Genomic DNA, 24,628 nt, shown 5'->3' with positions numbered 1-24,628 from the left:
TTTACACATAGGATTGAGCCATTAAGCTACCCACAATGCACAGCAGCTCTCTCGGGGCCCGTTTCGTGGCCCTGCTCCTGAATGCTCATCCAACTGGATTCTCACCTCACTCACATTCAGGCAAACTACTCCACAAAAAAAACAAAAAAACAGCAGGGCAGGGAAGACCACTCGCTACCTCCAGCTCTCGTGGGTAAGCAGTCAACCTTCAGCAGCACCGTCTCTGCCGCCCTGCGCAGTGAGATGCTGAGGTAGTTAGCCAGTGCTCAGTGTGTTGTGCACACTGTAAGGAGGCTGATTTTCTAGCTATGGTCCATTGACTCTGCAGGCTTGCTAAAAATGAAGACATTTCCGACTGAGCTAATGAATTGGGCTGCTACATCAAAGCAAAAATACTTTTTTTTCCCTTCTTCTTCTCTCTTTCTCCCTTCACGAGCGTGACCTCCCCCAGAGGTTGGACCATCAATATGAAACCATTTAAATCCATCTGTCCTTTAGCTTTGGACAAATAAGTGCGCCGGAGCCGGGTTCAGCTGAGAGTAGTTCCTCCACCTGCTGGCTGAGGCCGTGCTAAATGAAATCTAGCATCACGTTGATTGTTTATCTTACCGAGAAGAGAAAGAAACATTATTCCTTCATTTTCCCACTTATGAGCCCACGCTGGGCCGCTCGATTCCTACTCACTCGAAATCTTAAGGATGTAAATCTGAACAATGAAAGCTGAAAAATAAAATAGTGTAATTATTGCCAGTTTGTTTCAATGGAGAGGACGCGCTGTGCTGCTTTCCATACACACACACGGGGCCCTTTCAAGAGCCAATTCAGAAATGAGGTCGTATAGAATATCTTCAAAGGAAAAGCCCTTGAGCCCACACAGCAGAGTCGCTGGCTTTTTGCTACAATATTCGCAAACGTCCTCCGCACCCACGCTTGCTGACCACCATACGACACAATGCAAGTGGGTCAGATCTGGCGTGTTAAAATAGCCTACTGCGACACTGAGAGCCAAACAAGGAGGCCTCTCCATCCTGGGTCACATCCCTAGGGCTCAGACCTTTTATTTTATTGTTGTTGCTTTTTTATATGGGGATCCAGAGCTAGAAAACTAGTGTGGATGCCCACTCTCTACATGGCTGGAAGACAAGAACTTTCAGCCGAGTGGAGGCTGGTCTGCTAATAATGGCCACGACTTACATTCGCTCAAAAGGAGGCTTCTGAAGGATGAAGGGAGGAGTGCCGATAATGACTTGGGGATTGACAAGAGCCAGAAGAGGAACAAAAGTGCCGAGATGCCTCAGTACAAGCGACGCTCTGAGATGTCAGTGCCCCATGCTGCGCGCACATTTTTAAGGGGTATAAAAAGAAGACCTCCTTCAGCTGTGCAGGGAAAAAAGAAGCAGGCTGAAAGTGGGCCAGCGGCTGCACCAATCGTCGAGCTGCGGCTTTTCTTTAGTCAGCCACCCCTATCAGCTGACTAGCTTACACTTTGGGTATTTCAAAGAGCCTACGCTGCTTGGGTACAGTAGCGATTTGATGCGGTGTCTTTAGCGCTTGCTAAGATGTTGCAGTGGTAGTAAAAAACAAAAAGAAAAAAAGAGAAAAAAAACAGAGCGCCAGACTGTCCGGGCATTTGCACACACTTTACAGATTAAAATTTGTTCTGTTTTGTTTATGTCAGAGTAGCGTATTGCGTGTTTTCACTACAGCGTGTCAGCGAGTTCATGTGATGGTCACTTTTTTTTCTGAAACAATCTCTGAGGCTTTCTCATTTCTGGCCAGCAGATTCAACGCAAAAAGCCAAAGCAAGGGATGGAGGGAAAATGAGGAAATAAAATAGAGATGATGCGCCTGCACGCATTTTTTTCTTCTTTTTCTCTTTGTATGTGTGTCTACTCTGTGTCTTTGACAGACATTGCACTTGGCTGGATAGCAGATAGGGGTCGGAGCGGAAAAAGGAGGCGAAGGACATGAGGGAAAAGACGCAGACAGGGATGATGTAGAGAGCGAAGGACAGGCAGAAAGAGAATAAAGGAGAGTGATAGAGAGTGTGTGTTTGTGTGTGTGCTGAGTATAGCAGGGTCGGGGCATGGGAGAAGGAAAAACAGCAGACTGACTGGAGAAGACAGCATGGCTGCCTCTGGGCCGTCACAGGCCAAACACACTGCCAAAGAGAGCAGTTCAGAGGAGAAGAGAGTAGGGGAGACAAGGGGGAGATGAGGAAGAATTGAGGACATTAGCAAAGACAGGAAAGGGGGGGAGATCGCAGGAGGATAAAGAAAGGCCAGAAGAATAAAACAGAATATGTGGTCTAGTGTAAATAGTTCCTGGTATGCCACTCCATGTCTGTTCTAGCAAGCGCACATTAACTCATCAATCCAAAGCCTTAATTTAGCCCGTTTCAAGCTTCGGATTATTCCTCTAAACAATGAGGTCCTGTGTGCAGCCAGATGCAAGGCGCCACTCACCTCTCTTCTAACTCAACCTAATGTGCTTCTGTCTCACTCTCCTTTATTAAGAAGGCAAAAAAGGAAGGCTATGACCTCCCAAATGCCATTTACGCCCGTCCACATGATTTCAATTTCTCGATTAAGACAAGAGATAAGAGAAAGATTTCAGGGCCTTGAAGAAGGTGTCTGTGTGTGAGAGCAGAGTCTAGCCTAGAAACGGACATGTGATTGCCCTGCAGCCCTGGTGAAAGGCCCTCCCTGTATCGACTTTTCTATTTTTGCAATCACGGCGCACAGTGACGACGTACGTTGCCGGGTGTCGTTGGAGCAGCTTTTGGAAACGCTCTGGTGTCTGTGAGGAAAAATGCAAAAAAAAGAAGGGGGGACAAGTGTGAAGGGGTACGAGGAGACAAGAAAAAGTGGAACAAATGAGCCCGAGTTAGGGATCAAGCATTAAAAAAAACAACAACACCAAAGAGTGCTAGCGTTCCCCCCACAGTTGCTCAGCAGTCGTCTTTCTTGTTTCCCTCTTTCTACTCGTTCGCGCCTCTAATAGGGTCCCGTTTAATTAGCTGAAAACTTGCCGACTAATTATGGCACAGAGCGAGTCTCTCCGTGTTTGGCGGTCTCACTTTTTTTTTTTGCAGGGCCCCTGTGGCACTGCCTTGAAGCTGAGAGGTCCTCAGCATCAAAGGCAGATGGGTAGACAGCCCTAGCTGCAGATATAATCCAACCAAAGGTGGGTTAGAGAAGGAGGTTAGGGGGTAAAAGAGAGGAAATGGAGAGCAAAAAAAGAAGGAAAGAAAAAAAGAAAGAGAAGAAAGAGGGAGAAGGGTCTAAAAGGAGAAAATAAGGTGAGGGAGGAAATGTTCCTGGGAGAGAGGCACGGCGAGAAAAAGGAATAGGTGCTAAATTATTAACGCGGCGACGGCGAGTTCAGACAGAACAATATCCACAGGAAAAAGCGATATTTGTCTTTCTCTTGCTGAGATGTTTGCCAGACAATTAAGGAGGGATGGAAGATAAGCAGCGGCGCAGGGGAAAACGAGAACAAAAAGGGAAGTCCTGGGGAGTAATGACCTTTGAGAACCCGAGACGTGGTGTGCGCCGCCGGCGGCAGCGGCATTAATTGACCGCATTAACATCAACAGCGGATACTTCTTTTGGTTTTTTTTTCTCACCCCTCTCAGTGGCATCTAACCCCCCAGTTAAAATCCTGCAAGTGGGAGGCCGCTTGGATCGAAAGAGCATAAAATAACAAATTTCCCATCCTGTAATTACCATTCTACAAATGACTATTAGTGTTATTAGTAGTGTTATTAGTACTTTTATGCAAATCAGGCACTCTTCCTGAGCCTACTTGACCCACATGTGGCCTTTTTCTTCATAACCGACATCTTTCTGCCTTAGCCGTGCTGCTCGTAGGCCGGTTGGAGGAAAGCTGTTGAATGTGGCAGCAGGTGTATTCTGCAGCTCCCTGTGCCTCTTGAAGTATTTACTACCTGGGAAGAGCAACTAAAGGAATATTCTGGATCACCCTCTGCCTCACCACCACCAAAACCTTGCCTTGAGAGGTGCAAGACAAGCTGGAGGAAAACCTGACAGTAAGAGGGGAGAGAAAACATTCAGACATGAGCATAAAGCTCTGATCAGGTTTCGCAGTGAGCTGTGGCCTCCCTTTTCCTCATTTCCCTAGATACCTAACCTCTGCGGTTAACAGTGTCGTAAACATTTGAAAAGATATGCACACAAAGCCATCGAGAACTTATGGGAGGATCTTTTTTCTGGGTCACCGTATAGACAGGTAGAAGATATCACCGCTTTCATTTCCATTTCATGTTTGCAGCCTGCAGTCTATACGCTAACAAGCACTACAATAACGCCGCAAGTAGGCATTATGGGTATGATATGGACTGCTTTTCTCTTTCAGCAGGGTCAATACTCTTTCCGCAATAATGAATGTACTGTGGCTTGCTCCTGAGGTAATTAATTCAGGAGAGATTAACTAGCATAATTTCATTCTGGTGACGATCTCTCAGCCAATTATCAAATGCAGCCTCGCGCTCTCCCCCTACCCTCTGCACATGTTCTCCCTCCCTGGGTCTCTGCCTCTCTCGGCCCATTTGAACACTCAGCACTCAAAGCCAAAGACCCCCATAAATAAAGCGTCCCAGCCTGTCACGCTCCCTCATTCATCTTGCGATCATGCAGACTTGTGTGCAAGTGCGCATACGAGCGCAGGCTCTTTGTACAGCAGGTGGTTGTCATGTTTGGCTGGGAGCATATTCGCTCTCTCTCTCAGGTAAAAGCCACATACATAAATGTAGACACAACAAACTGTGTCATCTGTGCACTTCTGACCCAACTATCTATAAGGAGAGCGACTGCAAGATGATGTGGCGAGGAGAGGAGGCGAGTGACTCATCCACGCTCCTAATAAGACTGATGATGCTGGCTTCCTGCCATTTACACACACACACACACACACACACTGAAGTCTACTGAAACAACTCAAAAACGCTTCCAAGCTACGCCCAGCACACCCAGAATCTTACAAAAAGGCGATTTTCTCATCGGGCTTCATATTAGCAGTGCAGCAGTTATAATCACCTTTACAAGCTGCGACTCAACACATTCTTATACGCAGTTTGTTTCCGCTTGAAAAACACCCAATTACGATATATAATAAAGTATTACCACCATTTTGCCCAGCATGCTACTCTGAGCTCACACAGAACACTCTGGAAGCCCCGTGTGAGGATTAGAATTAGCCGCTCTGCTATGGTGAACACATGCAGCACATGCTAGCCACCGATAAAACAACAACTCGGCAGCGCGCTCACACAGGCGCTGGCGGTTTCTTTCCCGCCGTAGCAAACTTCACAGAAGCGTTTCGGGTTATACCTAAAATGAGAAGACTAGCGTGCTACGTCACCTAACAGGGCGGACACAAGAACGCACATCGGTGTACAAAATGGCAAGAGCTCACTAGGCAGCTGCGAGAGTGTTAGCGAGGGTTTAAATAAGTTAAAAATGTGTGTTTTCCTTCAGTTTTTTTTCCTTACTATTCCTATAAATTATCCCCCCTCTCTCTCTCTCTCTCACACACACTCCATCCCAGCCGCCCCTTCTCTCTCTCTCTCTCCAGTCTTTAGAAAAAGAAGTGTCATTGCTTCCCCTCCACTGTTACTCTTATCGCACACTCCCAGACACACTCACACAATAGCCTGTTTTACACCATTAAATGGTTATTTGTCAAAATACAATTTCAATTAAACCCTCCCTAAAATAAAAAAAAGAAGAAGAAAAAAGAAAACTCTGTGATTTGTGCTTTTTTTTAGTGACTGTACTATTAAAAAAAACATCTAAGTCATAGGATTTCATGGACGTACTGTAGGTCCACATGGAGAAAGAGCTACACACTATAAGCAGGCTGTTGCTCAGAAGATGGGGACATTTGAGAAAAAAAAATCTATATAGTTCTCTGATACGGTTTAAAAAGAACACATTTCATGTTCAGCGCATGTTCTTTAAGAGAAAGTACAATATCTTACCACGTGGCGAGGACGCGTGCACGTCAGAATTATTCATCCCGTTTGCTAGAAAGATTCCGTGTGACCCACATATCTCAGATTGTGTTCATGCATTGCGTCATCTTTATTTAAAAAAATAAACTACCCTATTTTAAATAACAAAAGACCGAAAGAAAAAAAAAAAGCCCAGATAAGTAATCTCCGCACGAAATGTCTAAAACAAAGGCTCCACTTGTAATAAGTAGTTAGCAGCAGCAGGCGAGCTAGTTAGCTTGTGAGTCAGCCAAATAACACCTACTATCTACCATTCTTGTCATCCTGTGTGTGGTAATTAGCTCTCAGCTGCTAGCACATTCTAGGCCAGAGTGAGCCGGGCATGGTGAGTCACCACCTTAATGGAAAGCTAGTGGTGGAAATGTGGAGGGTGTAATTATGCTGACCTAAAGGGACAGGCTTTCAGTTTTTCACCATGTAGGCTCATAAACAGGCAAAGTGAGCTCCACTCCGGGGCAGGAAAGGCAAATTATCTGGGGCCTGTGTTTCCCAGAGGGATTTGTTTTCGGTGTTTCAGCAGGTCCTGAAAACATGATGGACTTCTGTGTTCTACCTAAAAAACTCTGAAGGGAAACAGAGCTGACCAGGTTCTGCTGATTTAAGGAGGATTAAAAGTTGGCTTTCTTTCTTTTTTCCTTTTTTTGGAAAGCCGAGCCTATTAGCGAGTGCAATTCTGAGCGGGCGGTGAATACTGTGCACGTTAAACTAATAGCAGATTCAAAATCTACTTTATAACAAAGGTTAGAAAATGATGTGATAATGATCTGATTGGTTGGGACACCTGTTGCTGTGTCCCATGGGATCTCGTTGTATGTCGTTTTGGCTACTTATCCTTTCCCTCTAGTTCGACTTTTATTTTTAAGGATATGTGAATGTAGTAATGCTACAAGACATAGTCTTACACTTTAATGACCTGGGAAACCAAATAAGCGATCAGACAGATTTCGGAGAATTTCCCCCGCAGAACAGGCAGAACACCTACTGGGAAGGTTAAAAAACAAACTGCAACAAATGGCTGTGCAGAGTGCAGCCCCTGATGAAAGTGCTAAAAGGATGTGCCAGTCAGCAAATAGGTTCTCCAGCACCTCTTTAATGTATCCTTGAGTCTGACCAGGGTGCCTCTGCTGTGCAAAACCTCCCGCAGTGTTTGAGTGTTCAAGAATGAAAGCGAAAGCCTCAGTGACAGCATTAAGGCCTCATCCCAGACTATGGCAGACATCCAGTGAAAAGGTCCTAATAAGCCACTTCTGCATACTGCTTATATGTACAAAACATATCCAGATGTACCGTGCACTGACAAAAAGTCACTTATTTCAACAGAAGAGCTCAGTGGGAATGGAGAGCTTTGATTTCTTGAGTGCCTTAAACACTCTCCAGCTACTCTTGCTCGGGCTGAAGCTCACAGCGATACAGCCTGATAACGCCAAGGTGTCCTGGATTATAGACTATCTCGCAGATAGGCCACAGTTTGTTCCCTTCTGGAGCAATATATTGGATTTGCTTCTGCAGTGAGGCACCGTGCTGTCGCCTGCCTTATTCGCAATCTATCTTTTGACTCGAGACTCAACTGTGGGTCAAACCACCTCCAGATTTTCACTGATGATTCCTCCATTATGGAGTGCATCCAGAGAAGAGGAGAGATGGTGGGGTTGGTTGACAGTCTGTATCTGTTGCATGTGAATATCTGTATGATACAAGAGGCAAACAAAGAGTTTTGATCAGAGATGCCAAACATGGCCCGGAGGCCACAATTGGTCCAATAAAGACAGCAATCGAGCCCCATTGAACAGCATTATTGGAAATTTTGGACTTTTAACTGTATTCTTAAAATTTTTAACACCTTATCTTTACTGATAAAGACCTCCCACTTGCCCATTCATGCTACACCAGAGTAATTAGGTGATGCATTTAAAAATAAAATAACACTGTGTAACCACTGCACACTATGCATTGCACACATGGCTACACTTTTTTTGTAATTTTACAGGTTTATTTCTTACAATTTAGGAGTCGAGCTGACAGATTTCTTTCATTAAGTACATCACATTTTGTTATCTTGTAGAAAACACTGAATCTGCACTACTTTTTCTTATATTAAGATATCTCAAGGATTCCATGTGTAACTAGACTTCTTTAGACGAACAGAGAAGGGGAGTTTCTGGCCCATTTTAGATCAAAGTGGGCTGTATGTGGCCCACGATGTAAAATGAGTTTGACATCACTGGTTAAGATGAATGAGGCACAGTGACACCTGTCGTCAGCACAGCATATGTCTGTGTGATATTTTTCTTTGTGACTTTTTTTCTCATTTGAAATGTAACATATATTACCCCACGCACAGCTGGAAAGCTGCGTGTGCAGTACCCGTGTCTTCTCCCTAGAGGTTTTGCATGTTGGAGCAAATTATTCAGGAGGAAGAAGCAAAGCGTCAATCCAGGCATTTCTATCCGGTGCTTCTGCGTCACCAGCTGAGGGGAGTGTCTGTAACAGTGGCACACCATGTTTTAAACTTTCATCACCACATGTCTTTTCAGCAATAAGTGCCACAGGGAGACAACAAGGTTCTTCTTAGTCATCGCTTAAAAGTTGCTTTCCGTCCCTGCATCTCCAAATCTAGACGTGAATGCATGTGACACGTTAACATTTGGACGCGTCACAGTGGTGAACAAGAAAAGGCTCAGAGCGGAAGTGAAACTTGCTCTGGATTTAAATTACTACCGATGCCCTGCCTTCAACTCGCAAAGCACACCCCTTTTAACTGGCCAGTTTAGCAATATAGAACATAGTGCCACAGCTGGAGCCATACATAGTGTATTATTTAAAGCACCAGGGGCCCAATTTGTCACTCTGGCGGGCTCATCACAGGCGAACATCCTTTATGAAATGCACTTTTCACGCTGCCTGTCAGAGGGATCAAAGCAGCCTTGGCTGTTTCTCCCTCTTCAGATTCTCTGCTCCGATTCCCACTGACAAAATGAGTCAATTTAAACCAAATGGATCCCCTATCAAAATAAAGAGAGTGCATGAGATAGAAAGATAGCAAGAAAGACAATCATTTCACAGGCAGATGAAGTACAGACAGGTGGGCAGCCACTAGTGAACATCTACTGTCTAAATTGTTGGATGTGGGATAGAAACGCTATCATTACAGAAGGACAAAGGCAGTTTTTTCAGCTGAACTGGGTAAATGGTCACATATATTGCATGATAGAAACAGTTTAGCCTCTCAGCTCTTTCTGTGGAAAGCCACATTGCATACACTTACATTAAAACCACTAAGGTAAATAATTAAAATTCAGCGTTCTGGCAGAAAGCCTTGTGAATGTTGAAGACCAGGCACAGCCTCTCTAGGACAACGTGACACACAAATACCAAGAACACACCAAAGGTGCTGGTGTTGACCTGCACTCCAAACTATCCAATCCAAGGCTCTTATCAAGTCAAGGATCGTGAGGTATTCAAATTTACACTGTGTGCAATTTAGATTTAGAATCACCAATTAACCTTACTCCATGTCTTTGGACTGTAGGAAAAAGCCGGAGTACTCAGACAGATACGGGGGGAACACAGAAAGGTCCCACCCTCTGAAACTGCATTTGAACCCAGTCTTCTTGACGTGTAGCATTAGTGCTAACCACCATGCTAACTAATAGCTTAGCAATATCTTAAAAATACATTCTAATATAATGCAACTCTAGCATAAGCTCAGGTAACTGCAGAAAACTTTGACGTTTGAATTCTGCCACTTTTATTAGGAAACAGTTGTAAGTGAGAATAGAATGAATGTTAAATGTAAATGTGAAGCTGACATTTAGTTAAGGACATGGAAAAACAGCCTTTTAGCTACTATTGATAGCATAGCTCATGTTGCTTAAACCAGCCATTTAAAGGGCTTTTACTTAACAGGTGTCCAACTGACAGTCTAAAGCGTCTCTTTCAAATGTTGCAAAGATAAGTTTTCAAGTTCAGTGGGCATTTGGTCACGGACAAAGGTGGGGAGCACTTCAGTGAATACACAGAGCCAGTTAGATTTGAAAGCCCCTAAAAAAAGCAGGAGCAGAGTACTAACTTGACACTGATATGCAATTATTGAGAACTCCTGTTGATACTTTGTGCAAATATTACTGATTGAACCTTAAAGAGCCACTTGAGAACCGCAAATTAATGCCAGAGAGTTCAAAAGCCCCGCGTTCACCTCAGCATTCTGTACTTTAATAGAGTATCATATGAACCAAAAATAAAGTGACATTAAATGACAGAGTCCATAACATGACTTCACTATGCCTTTTCTCCTCTGCCTTTGAAGCACTGAAAACATGCTTCATTATTCACCCAGCCTGACAGGCCTCTTCTTTTCTTTTTTTTTCCCCTCAACCCCCTTTTCCCCAACCACCATGCCTCCCCACCCCCTTTTTAGCAAAGCTCTCGACCAATTGATTTTTCCTCTTTCCTCTGTCTGTCTTTTTTCCCCGTCCTTGATTCTAATGCTTCTGGGTTGTGGGAAATATTTATTCACATTGATCGACGACAGAGCTGATGGGTCTTTCATGAGCGTCAGAACTCAAACTGTTTTTGTCCCACCGATGTCTCCAAATATCAATCACCAGTGGGAGAAGTGCAGGCTGGACTGCAGATTAGGGCAATAAAGCCCCAGAGGCCAGACTCATTTTCCAACAACTGAATAGAGAACAGAAAAATATACACCAAAACACCAGCCGTCTGACGAGTGATGGAGTGTTTGTGGATTCTGCGATGATTCCTGTGAGCTGTCACTCGTCAGAGACAATGTTTTAGGGGACAAATAGAACTTCTCTAAGAATGATTGAAATACCCGAAGCAAATCCATACAAGTCTGTCCTGAAGGTGCAGAATTGTTTGGGTGCTATGCATGAGGTGGTACTGGGGGCCAGAGGGAGCATTCTGAAGATAATTCCTGCATCTGCGTGGTCTCCATTAAAAATGCAGCGCCAACAGGATATTTTCTGCATCAAATTTTCATACCATCAAGCAGTCTCGACAGCCCTGTCTCACACACACACACACTCTGCTAAAATGATGAAATTCTTAAAGTGTGTGACTCTCTCCCTCCCGCTCTTGATTTTCTTTGAGGGACACAGACCAAGTATTGTTTTATGGTTCATCGACCGTATGCCATGTATTCTTATTCTTACCTTTTCTTCAGCCATGCTTTACGTTGGTGTTTATCGTCTCTCTTGCATGTGCACATAAAAAACTTTGCAAATGTCTTGAGCTGCCCTTCATTTCCTTGTCTTTTGCTAGTAAAATCGGACAAAAGAGTGATTTATTGAAAAAAATACATAAATGTAAAGACAATATATGAGGCAAAAACAGAGTCTGTGCTATTCTAACCAGCTTAAAAGTCAATATTTTTTCCACCATCTTTATTCTTTGATACATGCCATAAACAACATCTAAAGTGATGATGACTGTGATGATCCCTGTGTGATCAATAATGCTGAGGTCTTGGTTCTGGGGAGGCCAATGCACGACTGATAGTAGTTTTATGTTTTTCTATCCAGGTATGCTTTTACTGCTTTAGCAGTGTGTTTGGGATCAGTGTTGAAAAATGGTGCCATGGTTTTCGCCAATCAAATGCTTCATCTGTTCATAACCACATGTACCAAAATCTGATTGTATCCATGTTCATAATTCCAGCACAGCTTCTTTGACAGCCACGTGAGCCACATGTCACTGAGACCATTTCTGAGAAAGCTTTAGTAAATATTAGATGGATTAATGTAAGAGCCAGATGCATCTCTAAGCTCCTGTGTCTGGTCTTTCCTGTTTCTTAAGGACACAACTTTCAGATATGTTCATCTACTTTAGGTAGTTTTTTAGGTCTGCTATGCACTTGTCCAGTTGTCTCACATTTCTTAAGGACAGACTGCACACCATGCCAAAATATGCCAAGTTTTCAGCGAATATCTCTTTGGGAACCCCTTTGTCGGTACAAAAAGTACCATTTCATGTCTGTCAAACTGTATTATTCTTTGATTTCTTCACAGATTCAACTAAAGAAATGGGATGTTAGTAATAAGGTGCCTAAATACACAAATTAAATGATACAATTTAAACCAGTCAGTTGTCTGCAGTCATATGTAGACACAACACTGCTTCATCCCTTGAGTTAAGTGCCCTTTTAAAGCTTGAATTATTCATAGGTTAGTGTGAGTTAGTTTAACAGACATTTTCTGAAAATGGTCACGTACACGGGACTTAAATTGAGTGAAAAAGCAGCCAATGTCTAAAGAGAAACTTTAAAAGACCAAAAAACTATCGCTTGGGGCTACAAGACTACTACAAGCAACAATTGTAGGAAAGTCTGGCTCCTTGGAAACAAAGCAGAGAAATGAGATGAGGTTGCTCAAGACTTTTGCACATAGCGATAGTACACGCACTCTTCCCCAGTGAGGTTAAATTACTATTTTCACATCATTTGTCGAACCTGTACTAGTATTAAGTGACAGGTTCTAATTCATACGTAGGGAACAATATGTGTGCTACATGTGAAATGAGCCACATATATGTAAATGTAAATAGTCTTAAACCAGTCCAATGACATAATATACAGTAACATCAGCAGCCAAGCTAGTAAACACATTATGTCTAATCCTCATGAATATCACGACCCGTGCTGACTCAACTGCTCCTTTCGTATTTTCATATTCATATTCTGCTGTCACATCCGAGGTAAAAGCACATCATTTCAGCAAAATAAAACTCTGCGAATCCCCGTTTCACCAATTGCTGAACGCAAGGTCATATGTAAATAGGCTTCGCTTGCAGCAAGGTAGACAGAGGCATCACCATCCGTGTCAGCGTCATAAAAAATGGCAAAAGCCTTGTTTGATAAATATGCCTGGCGCACAGTCACACGCATTCCCTTGGCCTAAGCAAATAATATATAAGGAAATAGAGAGCTCTGGAAGTTTCAGCTCTGTGCACGGGCTATGAAGACGTATGTTCGCTTCATCCCCATTATAACCACAACAGATCACATGTTCTCCTGTCATGTGTTGAGACCAGATACGATTTGAGCTCTATTAAAAGCGTTATCATGGAGAATGCAGAAGAGAAAGAAGTTACAGTTGCAGTGGTTGTACCGCGATATTAAACTCATAGTACTCTGGAATTATCACTTTCCATACACATAGATAGATCAGAAAAGGAAGAAAAAAAACCCTTTTGATGACTCCTAACTTAATTCTCACAAAGCTGACAGAGAATTCGCTTTCTATCCAGTTCACTGGATGAAAGATTAGCATTGTCTTTGTCCTGCGATGAAAAGAATTCACTAAGACTAGGACAGAGCAGATGAGGCTGCACTATAGCATATACAATGAGGAAGCAAGTGAGTCATATGAGGTTCTGGAGCCACGAAAGGGCATGCTGTGTTAATACCTGATGAGCGAGGGGGAAAAAAAGTAATAATATGTATTTACTTCCTTTGTTTCCTCTTGAGAATGGAATAGGAGGGCGGCTGTTGAGTTACAGTGGAGTGTGCAGCCAAATTAAGAGACTGGTAGGGAAAGAGTGAGAGATGCAAGTGTGTATGCGAGAGTGAGAGACACACAGACAGAGCGAGAGAGAGAGACTGGTAATATGCTTGGGAATTTAATAAGGCTCAGCGCTCCTCAATAATATCACCCGCTTCACAGAGTCCTCTGGGAAACATGAAATGTGCCGATAAAGGATGATGCCTCCCTCTGACAAACGGGGTGTGCTAAAAGCACCGTGGAAAAAAAAAAAAAGAAAGAACGAAGGAAAAAAAAAACTGCCACGTGTCGCCGCAACAGCTAGCGCAGTATGCTAATGCGCCCCAGGCTACACTTTAAAGAATTATTCACTCTCTACTCCTTACGCTGCGATTCTCCAAACTTCCCTTCTTTAAGGTCACACATGCTGCACACTTATTCTGACTCCAGCTGAATATAGTCAGCTTTGTTCACTGTTAGTGGACTTGAGCGGTGGATGCAAGAGAGACCCAACCCGCCCCATCCGCATTTCGAACCTTTCTGTGTAATACAGAGGAAAACTCTGATGTGTAATTTTAATTGTTAAGCTCTGCTTTTGTTTTGTTTAGCAACGCTCTTTTTTTTTGTTTCTTAAAAAGCCTCTAATGGTGGGTCATTCTGTTGATCACAAAAGATATTTTTCAAAAACACGATTAAATGAATACCAGCGCAACATTCATTTGGACTAATGCTGATAATTTATTCACTGTTAATTTCCTTCACTGGCAGTTTATGCCAAAAATGACCACAGCCATTCTGCAGTCAGAAATTCTACCCAAATGTTTGACCATTCTGATGACAAAGTATTTTAAAAAACAGACAAAACTGCCAGGGGGAAAAAGTGAAGCCAAAGCTAATGTGCCTTAAACGTGCAAACTATCAGATGGCGATAGCTGTGGCAATAGCCCTACAGGAAAAAACGTCTCTCTGTCTTGACCACTTTAAACATGGCTCCTACTCAGGCTCACTCGTTCATTTTGGGTGATAATGCATAAAAACTTCACGTCTATTTTCTAAATCTTGGTCATGCAATGTTTGAAAATTAATTATCTGCATAGTCTTTGGCTAATATTTCAGTCACAAGTTGTTAGCCAGTGATTGTACGGTTTCACAGGCACACCCCTTCTCATTATAGCCGTTATTTTTGCATGCAATATCGTGATGGCGGGAACTCTCATCTTGATGTTAAAAAACGGTATGACATCCATGATTTATAATATGGAGGGAGGGGCTTAGGACAGAGAGGGAAGAGATGTTTTTTTCGTCTGAGTAACTCAGTATGTGAAAAGTGTCCATATACTTTTGACATTACAACGTGCATCTCCTACAGTCGTAGACTGAACAAAAGAAGTGGATACAACCACCATGATCTCACTCATTAACTTATGGGCTAAATGGCATTTTACTAAATAATGGCCTTATTCTGAAAAAGATCCAAAGCACACTGACCAGGAAGACCGGCATCATCCTGACCTTAAGTGGTATTTCATGCTGGAAGTCCACCGTATGTTTACAGGCAAATAAGCACTGAACTGAGTGGTTTCATTGAGTATTTCAGAATTTCTGCTCAGTGTGACTTTCACAGACTTTCCTCGAGTCGCATTTTAGGTGCGACCCTACTCAGGTATGTCAAACTCAGACTGTTCATGTTGACACCAGCACAGCTGAGAAATGTACCCCCACCCCTTCCATGACCTGTCATGTCCTGTCAAACGAACAGAGAAAGACAGCCTCTCGCTCTGTTGATTCCTGTGACATTTACATACCACACTGTCTAGTAGTGTAGGAATCACCCTAAGGCTATACCAGGCCTTAAATTTAGGACAGGCACTTCTTTTTCCCTTTTTTTTTTTTTTTTTTTTGCAGTTGCCTTACCCAACCACCACCACCCCGTAGCCCCATCCGCTCTCTTGTCACTACCTCACTGGGACCTGCTCACGCTTGACAAGAAGAACCCCAAACATGTACCTTGCTCCACTGCCGCCAAAACGGCCTGCTGGCTTTCAGACAGGGGGACGCAAAGCGTGAAAGGGGAGAAAAAACATGCCCCATTTCACTCTTCTTTCTCCCCCTTCCACCTTCCCTCCCTCTGCACAACTGAGCAGACGTTGATGTTCCCATTTTTTTTAAAGCATCTCTGTCTATCAAGGCTCACCTGCTCTTTTGTCTTCCCTAATCCGTTCTCTTACACTTGCTCAATTTCCCCTCCTTTTTTTCCCCTTCTTCCCTTCAATAACTTTCAATATTCCCTCGTTGTCGTCCCTGTAGTCACTCCCGCCCCCCGCCCCCACACCCAACCCTCATTTCTCTCATTATCTGCCTCTGTCTCCGTTCATCGGCCAACGACTCCCAATTGGCAAATTCATGAGATTGATCATTTTTCCACGGGTGGGTGGATTTACTAAAAGGGAACCCCTCTCCCCGCCAATCCTCACCCACCCTCTTCTCCCCACTTCCTGGATTCCTGGATACATGCGAGTTATGTGGCACCCACAAACCCAGCCGGTGAGGCTCTGAAGCCATATCACTTAACATGCACTGGGCTCAACTCCCAGGAGGAGAGCGAGAGAGAGGAGGAGAGTCGGAGAAGAAAGCGGAGTAGATTCTCAGCAGAATACTAATAAAGTGGAGCACTTGAGAAAAAGGAGCGGAGAAAAGACAGCGGCAGCATTCCGGTGCTATGAAATTACCACTTAATTTGATTCAATACTGTAGCATCTCGGATTTGTATTCTTCTTATGTTTACGTGTGCCAATGTGCGCGACCATTTGCGCGAATACCGTGTACGGGTGCATGTAAAAAGTGTGTCCACGGGCATGTGGAGATACGGAGTTATAGAACTCTCCACTTAAGATATTCATACGCCTTTGGGGACTCTGGGCGCTCCATTCTCTCTCTCTCTCTCTCTCTCTCTCTTTTCGCCTTTAATGTCTGCACGCATGCGAGTGTGTGTTCTCACAAATTTATGTGTGCCAGAGTTTGGTCGGCTTCTCTGATGGAGAGCGGGGTTGCATTAGCATGATTAAAAGGACAGTAACAAATGGCTGCTGTCTGAGAGAAGCCATGTGACTATCACAAGAGGATATAGGCCAAGTATATCAAGACACACACACAGATCCACACAGACACCCTGATGATTTGATGTTAGTTCTCGAAGAGATGGTGGGCTGGGAGTTCAGCACACACTCTGTCTCTCACACACACACAGAAATATTCAACAGCGTCTCACATTTTGATATTTTCCTTGATTGCATATGTTGTGTACAGTATTGTGAGACCCGGCGTGTGATGCCAGTGTGTTCAGATTGATCAAATATTAATGCACATGCGGTCTCTGGTGAAGCCTCATTATCACAATTTCTTTTAGGAGAAGAATACAGAATAGAGAGTTTCTTTCATTGCTACAACTGCTGAGTTGCAGGCAAAGGCGCTCTCTAAAAATAGCCCCAAGGTTTCATCACGTGCCGTAACCCACCCACCACCACCATCACCACTACCACCACCTACCCTTTCTATCCTATTTTTCTGGGTTGAAGTGCTGGTGATGGAAAAGTACATTTTCCATACTGGTTCCGCACATTATTATTCACTCGCGGTATTAGATGATTTTTCTTCTTTGCAACTTTTAATCACTTAGCTTGAGAATTATTTTCCTGCTGCCGGGAGGTTCATTTGTGCGGCTTTCAATATCCTTTCTCAAAGTCATCAATTCCTGCGTATCGCTCGGCTAATGCGAACCCGTGGCTCTGCAGCAAAGCCTCGCCGGCCAAGTGAGCTGGCTTCCAGTTCCACTCAGGGAGCTAAGGAAGAAGCTATCACCTTTTTTCATGTTAGCTTAGTGGAAAGAACGTGTTTCTGTCTTTTCCTGTGGCAGCATTCAGCTGGCTTTCATTAATATTGGAGGCAGAGGAAGCGAGGGAGTCAGAGAAAAAAGATTTTGCGGTACATTAGTGGCCAGATTTATTGACGTCTTTGCGCAGAGAATGTGGCAGGTGCTCTTTGGCTACTTTTCTGGGGTGGTTTTTGTGTTGGAGGAAGGGGTGGGGACATGCACACAGCGTTCTGTCAAGGTTGCCGAGACTGTTTTAGAGACTTTATGAATGTTCTCTGTCTTGTCAGGGCACAGTGTGCAGCCTCTCACTGACAGCAAGAACAAAATGATGGAGGATCTGTGCACACGGTTGCCAACAGTTGAAAATCACCTGCTGGACCTGTGGTCAGACCTTGAAAACAGACTAAGACCACTTTTGCGGCCGCTAAGTCCGATTTTAAATCCAGCGAATGCTCGTCTGCCAGCGGCCAGTTTTGGTGCAGAGAAGAAGGCTTCAGCATTGTGCCAGCTCAGCACTTTTACAAAGTTTGTTAAAAACATCACTTTATACAATTAATTTGCCTTTTTTTGAATGAATTCATTTAAAAAAAAAAGAGTGATGCTGAGATCTAGAACCGATCTCTTGAGAGGATAGTGTGCAAAATCTTTTTTAATCATTCACAAAGTGTTTTTTTTTTGTTTTTTTCGCACAACACAACACCTTCTTCTCCTTCATCTTCTTTCAGCTGCTCCCTTTAGGGGTCGTCAAAGCAGATCAACTGCCTCCATCTCACTCTATTCCAAAGCATCCTCCTCAGTCACACCAACCCCCCACATGTCCTCCTTCACTACATCCATAAATCTCCTCTGCGGTCTTCCTCTTCTCCTCCTGCCTGGCAGCTCCACCTTCAGAATCCTTTGCCCAATATATCCACTGTCCCTCCTCTCCACATGTCCTCAGCCACAAGCCGCCCAACCTGAGTGGTCCGTCTGACTCATGCTCATTTCTGTCCATCAATCTTCTCCAACCTGGTCACTCCCAATGAAAATCTCCACATCTTTGCAACCTCGAGCTTGGCCTCCTGTTATTTTTTTTTAACTTACTATCCAAATAAATGGTAGTGGTTAGGTTAGCTAATATCTAACACAGCACTTTTCTACTCTAATTGAGCACTCAGAGCGTTTTACTTAGCATGCATCATTCACCCATTCACACCCATTCAAGCACTTTTTTTCTATGCTCTTTTTATCTAAGTGCTTTCTATCTAACAGTCGCTCTCTGATGGATGCATCGGAGAGCAACTTGGGGATCAGTGTGTTTTTTCAGGGATAGACACCTGCTCTACCTCCTGAGCTACAGCCACCCCAAGTCCAAATATGTCACTTTCTTTGCCTTTTATTCATACCCGCAAACCAGAATACTGCTCCGGCATGCAGCTTATATCTATTTACATTGTTTCACTAGTTAAGAGCAGACATGAAAAATACGAGTCCGTTTCCAGCAGATGAATGCACCATATTCCCTTTCTTTCTCAAGTTTCCTACTCCCTACTACATTTGTTTTGGCCACAGTCATAACCTTTTCACCCCAGATCACTTATCTCTCTCTCTCTCTCTCTCTCCCACTCAGGCCTGCAGCACACAGTGGGCTCCATCATTCACACGATGGGGACTTGATGTATGGCACGGCTCATCCGTCCAATACCGTTTTATTGTACTTTGCCTAAAGTCTGAGATTAGTCTTCAAATCTGAAGAAGCCGCACTGCTATGCAAGCGCCAGCTGTGGCGTATTAAATGAATGTGAAACCAACACAGTCTATAAAGTGTGAAGAAATAATGACCACTCCGGTTCGTTTCTGCAGGTCAGCCCGGCCGTTTCGGGGGCTGTGTAGGTGTAGTCCTTGAAGTGTCAAAGCTATTTGTCAGTAAATATTCCATGCAACTGCATACCTTGCTGGCCAAGCTCGGAGACAACCTCCCTACTATGATGCCTTTGAAAAAAAAAAATAAGAATAGGGAAAAGGAGACTAAAACCACATTTTCATTGGATTTAGCAGCAAGAGAGCCTCAAAAGAATCAAAGGAATGAGCTTAGGCTATGAAATGCCATCTATTCTTGGATTCTATTTGTCCTATATTTTGGGGAGTTAGTGTGCAGCATAAATAAATATGCTATAGAGTGCTTTCAAATGTTTTTTATTTTTTGTGTCATGTGAAAAACCTCTGTCTATATGCGGGGAGGGGAAGAAAAGAGGCAATGTACACACTGCTACAGTTCATACAATACCAGCCTGGTTATCTCTTTCTTCATTTCCGTCTGTACGCTATAAAGAACACATTGTGTCATCCTTCAAATTGCCTTTTTTTTTTTTTTTTGCGCTGTTTGTGTGTTTGCGTGTGTGGGAGTGCAATGACATACAAATGTGGCAGCCCGATCTTCAACACTATGCAACTATGTACAGGTTTTGGAATTCAAACACAGACGCATCCCGGGTGCTAAATCTCTACCAATCGATTTGAGCTGCGCGTATCACAACACGGCAGGAAATCCGACCAAATATTTAATACACAACAAACATATCAGCCGCTAACAGCTGAGTATGGATTAGGCCATCTTCCTGTAAGTGAGCGCATATTTACTGACACAAACAAGCGAGGGAGCATATTACTGAGATGCGCACTGCTCAGTGCCAGTGTGTGAATGTTAAACTAAACAGTATGGAGGTTCAGAATTGCTGTGGCCTTTGAAAAAACATAAAAAAAAGGAGACATAAACAATTCTTCACGCTCTGCTAAAGATTGCCAGATGCAGAAGTTGTTCGATGGGCTGATCAGCTTTATTTGAACGCAACTGGCGATAAGTGACGTTTCGACTGCTGCGAGCAGACAAACTAGCGGCAGATTTATTCTTTAATGCCGATAAATTTTTAAGACAAATATTGACTAGTTGAATACATTTGAATGCTAGTAGACATTAAAAGCTTTGCCATCTGTGCAACGTGCATTCCCCAACAGCTGCTGAAGTAATGACACTTCTCTTTATAGTCATTTTTTTCCCCCCTCAACCTCACACTTGCCGTTGGAAGGCGTTCCGATAGAGCGGCATCCATAAGTGATGAAAAGGAAAAACAAATGGGCCCCGAGTTCATGGATGTAGATGGCTGTTGTTTTTTTATTGATTACTGTCGGCCGAGGAGGCGGTGACATAGAGTCTCCGCTCATCAGGGCAGGTTATCGATTAGCTTTGGGGGGGGGCAGCAGGGTTGCTCGAAGGGTCAAGCGTGCGAGCGAAAAAGAGCTGGAATGTGGCCCGCTGGAAAGCATCGCGGCAAAACCCCTGACACCGGTAATTAATGTGGGAAATACGTCAATTTCTCTTTGGATGAAAATCCGAGAGTCAATGTTGACTTCTGCGCAGTACCAAAATGCAGCGTTGGCCTTCACAAACAAATAAAGCATTTACTATGCTTTGCTTCTTGACCAGTGCTAATACTACCATTAAATGCATTGCTACGCCGCTACACTTTAAATAGCCATCTCTATTTTGCAGAGGCCTTTACTTAGAGGACACCAGTACACTCAGAGGTAGGTGAGACAGATGACATTTTGAAACCCCGCAAGGACTGAATCATTACAAGCACCTCCCCACTGGAAGTGTGGTGGGATCAGCAATATTTCACACTGACAGAAGGACCTGACAGCAGGCGTCCGCGCACAAGCCCGACTCCTCTTCTCTCATTTATTTATATATTTATTTCCGTGCCTCTTTCTTTGCCCCCCACCACCAACCTTACCCCCATTTATTTGGGAGTTGCCAGATTGGATCAAAAGCACATCAAATTCAAAGGTACTCTTTTACTCTATCACAGACGTCTTCAGTTGAGGGGGGGTGGAAAAAAGAAGAAGCAGAGTGTGTGATTAGAAATCTCAGACTCCACAGCTTTTCCTGACATTCCTCTTTATGTTTCTAATCAGCAGCTGAATGTAAATGCATCTTTGGCTCCAGTTGGAACGATAGGAGCAGAATCAGTATGTGTCTGCTTAACACCAAAGTGTTTAAAATGCCCACTGAGTGCTCTGCTATCTTCCCCTCCTCCCCTTCCCTCCCGTCTCTACTCCTTTTTCTTTCCTCTGACTTTGTTGCTGTTGTATATGCAGAAGACACAACATCAGGTCTGTGGTTCAGCTGATCGAACCCATTTGCCGCAGACTCTTGCCTCTGTCCCCTCACCTGTTAGATAACGTCTTATCGCACAACAATTCCCTCATTTACATCTTAGAGCGAAGATGAGCTCATTTGATGTGAATACTCCCGTTCTTAATGCATCTTGTTCCTCGTGCTATTTATTTCTATTTGGGCCAAAGCCTTTCTTCCCCCCGTCAGGACCCATGAATAGTGCATCATTCTTGGCTGTGAGCGTTTTAGCAAGAAACACAAGAGGTCTTGGAAGTCTGAGCTTGACTCCAGGGCAAGTCTCTTCTTCTGCACCCCGCCCTCCAACTATATACGCCTGAGTCTCACCTCTTCCTCACAACACAGGAGTGAAACGAGTTGGAAATAACGGCTCTGTCTTTGGCAGAGCATCTGAACAATCTAGACGTATTAGCTTTGGAAACTACTGACATGGAACGATGTTTGCTGACAGAGACCGCACTAAATCACTTAGGAGGAGTTCTTCTTTTGTCTTGCGTCTTGCCAAGAAAAGGACACTTCAGCCTGGGTGGCCTACATTGCCCTTGGGAATTAAGGACAAGATGAGACCTTTCCAGTGCAGCTTTCTCGTTTGGTGATAGGACACTGAAGCTTGTATGTGTTACAGTGCTGAAATTTATCCAATATTTTACAGGTTAATTTTTTTTCCCTCATGAGCAAATCTTGGCGTAAGAACGGGCAAAAACTGGCAAGACTGCTAGGGAAATATCTGCCAAATGAATCAGTAAATAAACAATTTTTGTTGATTTCTGTTGGTATGAAAACATAAGATTTTTCCAACAATCTCATTTATTTTTTCCAGAGCTCCCACAAATTAAGCTCACCAAAAACTCTCCAAAAAATGATTCCACTATCAGCAACCACGAACAGTGACTAATACCATTTGTTGGGATCAATTAGACTGATTGGCTTAGGCTCTGTCTTGGCCAGCCCAGGGGGTTGGCAGTTGCAGACAAGTTGTCCAATTAAGTGAGCACAAGCACTTGCCAATAATGGGTGAATAATGGGCCTTAAGGGGAGTGTGATTCATCTCCAATGTTAGGCACCAGGGAGGCAGCCATTGAGTGTGTAAAAACCATAGATTTCTCTTTTCAGATTACAATCAATAGCACCCCCATGGCTTTGGCAATGGCCTCAGTGAAGGATTAGACTGTAAAGATGTTGGTATCCTGGGTTGATGCCAATAGTTATTTTCAAACCCACTTTCTCTGTGTACAGTGCACAAATGTCAACGTTTGCTCTTCAGAAAAAGTAGACACAATCATGTTAGTATTTGCATTAAACCCCACATTATGGATTATGGATAATAGATAATAGATCTATTATCTATTATCGACATTAACACATTAACACATATTGTTGAAGGTGTAGTCAGTTGTTTTGGGGTTTATTTAATAGCACAATGATATTACTATGATTAGCTCAAGAAATGCATTCTTATAAACTTAAACTTAATCCATTAAATTATACATAGGAGTGGTGCCGGTTTGTGGAAGTGTGTTTTGTATTTGTGGATAAAGACCAAACACATACATTTTTATCATTAGAGCAAAGGGCCTCTTTCACCAAAGGAGTGAAAATGTAAAGAAAAGAGAGAACGCATGAAATAAAACGTCCTCCTCTTCCCCCTAACGTCAAGCCTGAACTGAAGCCAGGGCTCTAACCCATGTATATGTGCATAAACAGGTTTATTTATTCCAAATATTGTGGCAGTTGCTTATTGTCAGCAGATTAGACATGCGACCCTTTTAGCAAGATAAATGACAATAGTAGCCGATTGTAAGATAACGTTATGCTAGCTCATATTAGGCTTGAAACAAAAGTCACACTTGGCCTTTGATTATATTATCACATTGTCTGAGTGTTTAATCACTTAATGTCTGAGTCCAATAATGTTAGATAAATTTCAAAAAAGTTTCATTAATGCTGGCTAACAGCAGCTAACGCATGCTAACAGCAGCTAACAGCAGCTAACACAGGCTAACGGTGGTTAAGGAAAGACTCAACAACTCAGTTCAGAATTAGTACCACTCGTATCAGACTCGTTTCAGAAAGTTTTGCAGTGCCCTCTAGAGTAAATGGATGTGGACAGCTGAATTAATCAGCGGGCTGACAGCCCACACTCACAAATGAATGGCAACCAGAGTTTTTTTGTCCAACACTGGAGACTGTAGCTAGGATTATGCACTTCAATTGGGAGGCATAATAAAACAGAACTCTGTTCACTGCAATCTGCAATCTATTAACATCTAGTGGTGAGATTTTACACCCTGTACCTTTAAGTTGTTAAGTAATATAACTGACAAATAAACATAGCTGCAAATGTATTTATAAATAGAACAAGTGCTTCCCTAAGTGGATGGGAGAACAGTACAAAAGGTGGCAGTCAGCAACTACTTAAGCCACTATAACATTAGCACGCAGAGACTTCAAAGTTGCTGAGAGGAAAAATTACTTTCACTGAAGAGCTTGGAAGCAGTCACTGGTATTTTTTTTCCTATTCCTTTCCCTTTTTTTTCCAGATCCATCTATAAGTCTTGAAGAACAGTCAATAAGTAGTTGAAAGGCTTTAATTTCTTCTGACATCACATCCAGTGCCTATCTCCCCTCCCCTCTCTTTCACTCTCTGTATCTCTTTTGTTGATGTGTCTAGCACTGGCAGGTTTCTTAATGTCACATGTAAGCAGCTGTGATTTAATGCATTGGGTGCAGCGTCTGACAGTTGCACGTTTAATCTCCCCCCCTGTCGAACGCTTGTTAGTACCACTACCTGATCATAGGCCCAGAGTGGGAGATGCCACCGCGTGTTACAAAAGGACCATTTGAAATGAGAGCGAAAGACAGAGACGAGCTATAGAAAGGCTGCCATCTTTGATTCCCTCTTTTATCTCCCTTGTTTCCATTTCCTGTATTATATGACTATCCACGATTGAACAACGCCACCTGAGGGAAAGAGCAAGGAGAGAGACAAAGAGAGTTTGCACTTTGCTGACGTAATCTCACCTTTATGGTGTTGCTTACTCACTCATTTCAAA

General features: G+C 43.3%; 1 protein-coding gene across 7 annotated transcripts in view; it reads right to left on the bottom strand.

Moving 5' to 3' along the window:
* Window positions 1–24,628, bottom strand: part of pcdh7b (protocadherin 7b) — a 119,050-nt gene that overhangs the window by 6,545 nt on the left and 87,877 nt on the right. The window lies entirely within an intron of this gene.

The sequence above is a fragment of the Maylandia zebra genome, linkage group LG3, assembly GCF_041146795.1.
Source record: "Maylandia zebra isolate NMK-2024a linkage group LG3, Mzebra_GT3a, whole genome shotgun sequence".
Taxonomy (NCBI): Eukaryota; Metazoa; Chordata; class Actinopteri; order Cichliformes; family Cichlidae; genus Maylandia; species Maylandia zebra.
The sequence above is the reverse complement of the archived record's forward strand: the minus strand, read 5'-3'. Positions and strand labels throughout refer to the sequence as shown.